The following is an 8,892-nucleotide window of genomic DNA, read 5'->3' as shown; positions in this document are numbered from 1 at the left end:
GACAAATACCACATGATTTTACTTAGATTTGGAATCTAAAAAACAAAACAAACAAAGCAGAATTAGACCCATAAACACAAAGGTGGTTGCTGGAGGGGAGAGGGGTACAGGGGATGAGTAAACTGGACAAAGGCAAGTGAGAGATGCAGATTTCCAGTTATGGAATAAGTAAGTCACAGGAATGAAAGGTACAGCATAAGGAATATAGTCAATGGTATTGTTACAGATGGCAGCTATGCCTGTATTTGTGTGTCAACTGTACTTCCATAGAAGAAGAAGGAGGAGGAGGAGGAGCAGCAGCAGCAGCAGCAGATAGAGATTATGGGCAGATTACAGTCTGAGTACTAAAAAGTCAATGAACAGAGTACCTGTGTAAGATGGAGTCACATTATGAAACCTTTGGAGAAGGTCGTTTGTTTCAGATCTTGAAGATACTGGATGCTATCAGGGCAATCTATGCAGAGTGACAACTCAGTGGATTGGGATAATGAATAGGATGGTGATAACCAGATCAAAAATAGGTTACCTTTGGAGATGTGATGGAGGATGCTAACCTGGGGCAAGACTCTGGCTTGCTCAGAGGAACTGACCATTGCTGGTCAGAAGGCATAGCACTGGGGTAGGAAGCCAAGTGGACAAAAGGGTGTCATATGTGGGACACTGGCCAGCTGAGAGGTGAGACGATCACATGGGCATATTTGGATAATGAAAAGAGTTTTCAGTGCTTAGGTGATTGTTCTGCTTCCTTGTGTTTTACCACTCCCCCATACTTGAGCCATCGACAGTTCACCAGCACTTTCATGTTCTATCTTTAGGGGCAACTTCTCAATGTTTCAGATAATTTCAGACACCCACCTGCTTCTGGGGGTAGGACATTTGGTAATGGGTTTACCGTTCTATTTATCCCACTGCCTTCAATCAAAGTTCCTTCTTGTTGACTGAAGAGGCTTTCTGACAGTCTGGAATGTGGCAATCATGTGTCCAGATGTGACAGATAACAATGGAAAATGTTTCTCAATAGTCTTAGGGCAATAGTGACAAAGACTATAATTCTATGTGTAGCACTCAGAATAGTACGTGGCACATATTAATCACTACGCATGTATTATTACTAATAACAGTGATCATATAAATGTAATATAATATATCAATACAGTGGTATTATATAGTGGGCTTGGCAGGAAGTTTTAAAATAGTAGGTGCAACTCTCCACAATAGCTAAAACATGGAAAGAGCCTAAGTGTCCATCAACAGATGAATGGATCAAGAAGATGTGGTTTATCTATACCATGGAATACTACATGGCAATGAGAAACAATGAAATCTGGCCTGTGTAGCAACATGGATGGACCTTGAGGGTGTTATGCTGAGCGAAATAAGTCAGGCAGAGAAGGACCAATATCATATGTGTGCACGTATAGGAGGATTAGGAGGAACTTGACGGAGGACCAAGGGGGAGAAGAAGGGCGGAAATGGTGGGGGAAAGGGAGAGAGGCAAACCATGAGAGACTCTTGAATGCTGACAAAAACTGAGGACTGATGGATGTGGGGGGGTGGGGGGGATGGGCATGGAGGAGGGCACTTGTGGGGATGAGCACTGGGTGTTATGTGGAAACTAAGTTGACAATAAACTATTTGTAAAAAAAAAATAGTAGGTGCAAAAAGAAAAAACTTATCAGTTACTATACAATAGAGTGTCCTCCCAAAAAGTGTTCAAAGGAAGCACTTTTCTTGGTGCTAAAATTAAAAATTTCTCTCAAAGGACCACAGAAAGAGACCCTCTGTGCAGAGCATCTACGACAAGAGTAGATTTTATAGGTCTGTTTCCAGTGCATCCCTCAGAAACGGCTGATGGCTTCCCACCAAAGCACAGCTCAGGAAAAGGCCAGTGCTGTGTGATCAAGTGCAAGGCTCTCAGGATGGTCTGGCTCAAGCCAGAGGTAGATGTCACAGTCTCTTAAGGAAAATAATTTTCTGTCAGACAACTGCTCACAACATAAATATTCTTTTCTCTAAGTCATGATTTTGATGGCCATTCGGTTAGCAATGAGCTCAAGATTGCACATTAGCCTAATTTTTGCCGAGTTCTTATGTTCTTGCACCAGATTCTATTATAAGCAAATGGCAGTAGAAGCTGAATGTTTCAGAACAATTAATGGAAAGAAAATGTAATTTGAGAAAATTATTTCCGTTAACCTAATTTTTGCCTGTAATCTTGGACTAGAGCACCATTCTGTTTTGGTAGTAAAACACCTTAATCCAGCTCACAGGACAATACCAACTGTAAACACATCACCATTCAAACATTATATGTATAGACAAAACCTGATTCTTACTTATAATTTATTTCATTTAGTACAGATTGATCATTTCTAATAATCACCTTTCCCGAAAATGAATATAACATATTTGGCATCCTCCAATTCCATTAAACAAATATTTATTGTTGATTATTTATAGAAAACAAAAGTTTTAGTTACTTTTGTAACTAAATGTAACATGTAGGGAAATGTCTAGCAGATGAACAGCTCTCAAGGAACTAACAGACTTATTTATAAATTTCTAGTGATTAAAGCCTGGTTTGAGTAATCACAGATTAATATTTTTCTTAGTAGCTAACTTGTTAATATTTTATGAAGCGCTGGCATATTAACGCTCATAACAATGGACTCCAAACAGATTGTTTCCCTCAGAATTTAGAATTGTTTGGACTACAGCCTAGATTTTGACACATCAGTGTTACAAACTCCCTGGACTAGGTATTTGCTTTAAGAAGGTGCCATTTTTGGAGATTGAAGCTTTGCAAATAAAACCAGGTTTATATTTAACTACCTTCTTCCGTTCTACCTCCCCCCACAGTGCTGTTTCCCTAACACTTCATTCGCTGCACTTTCCATACTCATGGGATGCAAGTTTTTCCTGTTTTCACATTAAGAGAACTTATTTGAAAGTAACCTTTTTTTGTTTGTTTCTTATTTATTTCTGAGAGAGACAGACAGACAGACAGTGTGAGCAGGGGAGGGTCAGAGAGAGAGGGAGACACAGAATCTGAAGCAGGCTCCAGGCTCTGAGCTAGCTGTCAACACAGAGCCTGACACGGGGCTCGAACCCATGAACCCGTGAGATCATGACCTGAGCCCAGGCGCCCTGAAATAAACCGTTCTTATTGCCTATTGTACCAAAACATTTCTTGTCATTCTGTGTTTAGCCCCCTCTAAAGTACCGGCCTACCTAAACCTAATGCCACACTTTAAAAAACACTCTTTCTAGTGATGTTCTACAGTTTCTTACAATCAAAATCTGTGTGGGTGTAGGGGGTTGTTAAATTCAGTTGCAGACTTTTCCTAAAGTATCTACTTGGAGTATTAGGCTTTCAGTTGATTCCTTAAATCCTTATTGTATCCCTTTATGTTCTGTCTCTGACCTTTGATCTGGCCCAGACTTTGAACTAATAAGGATCTGTTAGAAAACATTAGTAGCTTATTAATTTTCTTTCTTCTTTTTCCGTTTTCTCTTTCCTCTTTCCAGAGCAAATGACCTTTTCATCGGGTCTCTTGCTCCTTTTTCTCCGTATTGAAGCTTGTATTCAATTAAAATTTCACCTTACAGTCACGAATATCTCTTCAGTCATTTCACTATGGATTATTTTGTAAGTACCAATCACCTTTATAAGTACTGAAGAGGACAAAAGCAGACAAAATCGGTCATCTCAGGGCATAATTTACCCTCCACTTGAAAAAGAAAGACAAGGAACAACAAGGAACCCATACAGGATGTCAGACATTAGGTCCTAAGGCAAAAATAAATCAGAGGCGGGAACAAGGTGTTGGTGGAAGCGAGGTGAGTATTAAATAGGATGGTGAGGAAGGCCTTAGAAAGGGACCATTTAAGCAAAGACCAGAGGAGGTGGGGTGAGGAGGCGAAAAACCTGGCAGGCAGAGAGACCAGTGAGTGCAAATATCCTGCAATAAGACTCGCGCCTCAGGGGCGACCCAGGAACAGCAAGGAGACTCAGGAGGCTGAAGCTGACTGAGCAAGGGGAAAGGGGGTGAGGGAGGGGAGGTGGTGAGATGGGTAGAAGGGGACACGGGACACCACGGTGGGTGGGAAGAGGCGAGGGCTTGAGGGGTGGCACTGTAGCTCTAGAAAGCCCTGGGGGGGGGCGGTGCTGAATGAGATGGGACGTTTACTGAGGAGTTTTGAACAGAAGAGTTACGACCCGGGCTAGGCTGAGAAGCACCCTTCCGCCTGCTGTATACAATAACGGCGCAAGGACGGTCCCAGGAAGCCGTCAGATGCACCCGCAGACGCCACGTTAGGTGGGTAGTTCAGTGCAGCTGCCCCGAGGGGTTGGAGCTTCGGACAGGTTTTAAGCCAACGGACCTGCTGATGGGCCGGACGGTGTACAACAGACGGTCGGTAAACACCCATCCCAGGGAGACACGGGCAGTGCTTTCTTACAAGCCCAGCGTTGGTCTACATGACCCTTTCTTCGCGTTTTCTGTCCGGTGTTAACAGACCCCGTCGTCTTCTGCTCCAGTCCACCGGCCTCTGGGCGGGAGCATGGCTGGAACCTCCCCGTCTCTCCTGGCGAGTCCACGCGGGCAGTGTGAAGCCCAGCCAGCCTGCGCCCGCTCTGTGGGTCCCGCACATCAGAGCCCAGCACCCCGAGATTCCCGGGGCCCCCAGTTCCCTCGGCCTGCACCTCTCCCTCCTCCATCTTCCACGGGCTCCCTGCTGGCTTCGCTTCCTTCTCCAACGTTGCTCCCAGGCCCTCCGAACGCTCTTGTGCGTCGTGCCCCCCGTGCAGTGTCGGAGGGGCCCGGCCCCCCTCCGCCCGGCCGCATGAGCCGAGCCGGCACCCCGCGGGGCCGCCGTCTTGCGCCCGCACAGCGGTCTCTGGCGAGCGGCCGTGAACTTCCGGTGCGCCGTGGAGGCGCGTCATTCTCGCTCACCGTCTCCTCAGCGTCCAGCTGCCGGCCGCGCAGGGCGTCAACGGCAGGAAACGCTGCCAAGGTCACGCCCACCTCCACTCGGGGCGCGTTTCCTACGTTTCCACTCACCTTACCTGCTTCCCTCACGGAGGTGCGGGGGAGAGCCTCTTCTTTCTGAATCCAAAACTTCCACTCCAGCTCTGGACCCCAGCAGCCCCCCAGCCCCAGAGGCCTGTTTCAAAACCTCCTGGGCAGTTACTGGTAGTTATAGGACTATTTTGCCACAACTTAATGAACTATACATTTTATTTTTAAAACTCTTTAATGTTTATTTTTGAAAGAGAGACACATAGTGTGTGTGTGGGGGGGCAGAGAGACAGAGAGAGACAGTATGAGCAGGGGAGGGTCAGAGAGAGAGGGAGACACAGAATCAGAAGCACCTCCAGGCTCTGAGCTGTCAGTACAGAGCCCGTTGCGGGACTTGAACTCACTAACCGGGAAACCGTGACCTGAGCCAAAGTCGGAGGCTTAACTGACTGAGCCACCCAGGTGCCCCTGAACTATACATTTTAAATGGATGGGTTTTGGGGTTGTTTTTTTTTTTGGATAAAAATTGTATCAGACAAAATTAAAAACAAACATCTGAATCTCTTCTGTCCTTTTCTTCTCTGTTCATAAGTACACTCCAACTTCTAACAAAATAAATAAAAATAAACAAAAGCTAAATTCGAAAATGTAATCTGCATTTCAAAGCAGGACAATCTGCCCTGGAACACAGGTGGAAGGCTAGAGAAAGTGAGATTAGAAATATAAATTTGGAAGCACCTCAATGTCAGTCAAGCATCTGACTCGGGTTTCAGCTTAGATCGAGATCGCATGGTTCGTGGGACTGGCTCTATCCTGACAGCTGGAACCTGCTTGGGTTCTCTCTGCTTCTCCCCTGCTCATGCTCTCTCTCTCAAGATAAATAAACATATGTCTCTTTATCTATATAGATCTGTCTATCTATCTATCTATCTATCTATCTATCTATATGTTGTGGCAAAATAGTCCTGCAACTACCAGTATATATCTATATATCTATAAATAAAGATGTAAATTTGCATGAGTTATAGGCAAAAGCATGAATGAATTGTTTTCCTTAAAGGATATTCATACACTACTACAGTGATAGGTCTTTCTCACCCTGTAATTCTTAACACACTATTTTTTTCTTCCTTTTTTTAAAAAATATAATTTACTGTCAAATTGGTTTCCATACAACACCCTGTGTTCATCCCAACAGTGCCCTCCGCAATGCCCACCACCCACTTTCTCTTCTCCCTCCCTCCCCCATCAACCCTCAGTTTGTTCTCAGTATTTAAGAGTCTCTTAGGTCTTAACACACTCTAAAGTTGATTTCATCGGAAGATCTTTTCATCAAAATAGAAGAACTGAATCTCACTGGTCAGGGGCAGAGTGTGCAGAGTTTTAGATGTTTCTGGATGTTCAATGCACCTTTATAGACTGGAGCAGCTCGATTTTCTTTGCATTTACTTTCCAAAGCAAGAAAAGTACTGGGCTCCCACTTATCTTCTCCCCATGGTGTTCTAGAGTTCTGCTCCATATCTACTAAAAAACTAGTGGCCTCATGGCTTTGGTGCATCCACAGCAACAATGGTGCCCTTCCCTCCCCAGAGATAGCATTACTTTTTACTGTCGGACTTTGAGGTCGCATGTGACAAGCCACAGGTTCATCCTCAGGAAATCATCAAGTTCCCCATCCTGAAGCTAAATGGTTGGACCATAGACACTGAGTCTACCTTTCCCATGTAGGTCCAGCCTGTAGTCCATCTACAGCTTTCTCCCTTCTGTACACAGCTCACCAGGATTATTCAAGCCATGGTGGAAAGTCAGCCAAGCCTGCAGCAAATGCTGGTGAGGGTTGATGAGTGGATGGCAAAAGAAAGCCTCTTAGATCCAAACATCAAGTCAATTTTCATCACCTGTGGAGACTGAGACTTGAAAGTCCCAGGCCAGTGCCATACTTACTTGGGTTTGCCAGTGGCAAATTACTTCAAGTAGTGGATTAACCTGAGAAAGGCTTACAGCTTCACCAAGGGCTGCTGGCCCAGGAGTGGATTTCTGGACATGAACCAGGGCCCCTGCCTGCAACACATAGGCCAGTCCCACAGCAGCATAGATGACTACAGCATTGCCAACATCATGAAGACACTGGCATATCAAGGCTTCATCTTCAAGCAGACATCGAGGCCATTCTGATTGGCCCAGGATGGGATGGGACAGGACAGGGTAGCTGCTTGGCTCAGCCTAGAGCCCTCCTTTCACCAGAGAGGAAAAGGGGGAGTGGCACAGTTCCACATCCAGAGTGTCTCCCAGTCCACCCTGTAGGCTTGTGCCCTGGGTCAGAACTTGGCCACTTGGCCCCTCTGGAGCAGACCCTTAGTGTTCCCCACCCCAACCCCTCAACCTCAGCCTAGTGTTAGCCTTTCCCATTGTGGGCCTGGGCTAAGGGGACCCATGCATTCACCACCTCCCCCCTGGTATGATAGGCTTATGCTGGGGCTACCACGGCCCCCTGTGCTCCCTCCCATCTCTAGCGCATGGTGTGCGGTGCCCCCAGGGCTCCAGAAGAATCAGGCCCAACCTTGTGTCTACCCTCACCCGCACCGTGAACATGCTACTGGATAAAGTCGGGGAAACAGAAAGAAAAAGGAAGAACTGGGCTATGAGCATAGAATACTTCACTACAGCTAAGTATGATGTCACAGTACTCATTAATAAGTGGTTTTAAAAGGATTAATGAAGGTTGGAAGTGTAAATCATGATGTGTGGGAATCATGTCTACCAAGAAACATTTATTGTATCACACCCACGTTCAAAATGACAGACACAGAGGATACCCAAATAAAGACCACGCTGCATTTCTGATCACAAAAAGCCCACAGTTTGCAGGAGAGAAGTCATGTGTAAAACCCTCAGAAGTCATTTACCAGCCAGGATGTGACAAGGACTTAGCACTAGTAATTGTGTCTTGAGTAGACGGCCCCCAGTACCTAAACACCTCATCAAAATCTGAAAATCCCCTCTTGGTTAGGATGTATTCCAGCCAGGAACTCTCACCCTCAGAACAGGGAGGTGAGGAAAGTTGAACAGCATGTAGGAGTTTGGGTTATTAGAGCCTGGACAGGAGGTCCCGACTCAGTATTCAGATGAAGAGCTGAGAAGGGCATTTCCTTCGTAATCGCTTCTCCCTGGGTGGACTTCAAGACATCAAATGTTTTGAACCTTTATTTTTCTACTGGGAAGTATTTAAAGTACATCACTAAATCCCATGGAGAATACATAACCAAATGAGAGGAGAGGAAACGAGTGTGTGATGATATGTTTGCATGTGTTTTTCCATGGTTGAGAAGAAGGGAGGAGAGTGACAATTGAGAAACATTTGAGTAGTTATGGCCTGACTCTGTGGCTATGAGAATCTCATGAAGTATTTGATCCCTTTGTTGGGTGAATTATGTGCCCCAAATGAATATTAGATAAGAGCAATGAACACACCCTTATTTCAGTTCATTCAGGATTTCCTAACTTATGACTCACTGGCCTTGTGACTATGATTGCTCTTTTTGGAGGTGGCCATAAGAAGTTCCACATGTTTATAAAACAGGACTTCAAACATTTTTCTAACAAGTTATGCATTCTTTAAAGAGGATAAAGTATAGATAGTCCCCAGCTTCTGATGGTTGGACTTAAAAGTTTTTTGGCTTCACAATGGTACAAAAGGTACACACATTCAGTAGAAAGTGTACTTTAAAGTTTGAATTTGGATCTTCTCCCAGCTAGCCATACATGGGATGATCCTCACTCATGAAGCTGGTCAGAGGAAACGAGGCACGGCTCCCACTCAGCCTTGTGATCATGAGGCTAAAATATGGGCAGACAACCGCGCTGTACCCAC

General features: G+C 45.2%; 1 pseudogene; it reads left to right on the top strand.

The window, feature by feature from the left end:
- The first annotated feature begins 3,856 nt into the window (after positions 1–3,856).
- On the top strand, positions 3,857–7,196 carry LOC120238252 (annotated as a pseudogene).
- The last annotated feature ends 1,696 nt before the right edge of the window (positions 7,197–8,892 follow it).

Source organism: Hyaena hyaena, unplaced genomic scaffold (assembly GCF_003009895.1).
Source record: "Hyaena hyaena isolate Hyena2069 unplaced genomic scaffold, ASM300989v1 scaffold_201, whole genome shotgun sequence".
Lineage (NCBI taxonomy): Eukaryota > Metazoa > Chordata > Mammalia > Carnivora > Hyaenidae > Hyaena > Hyaena hyaena.
Note: the sequence above shows the minus strand (reverse complement) of the source record. Positions and strands in the feature narration are given on the sequence as shown.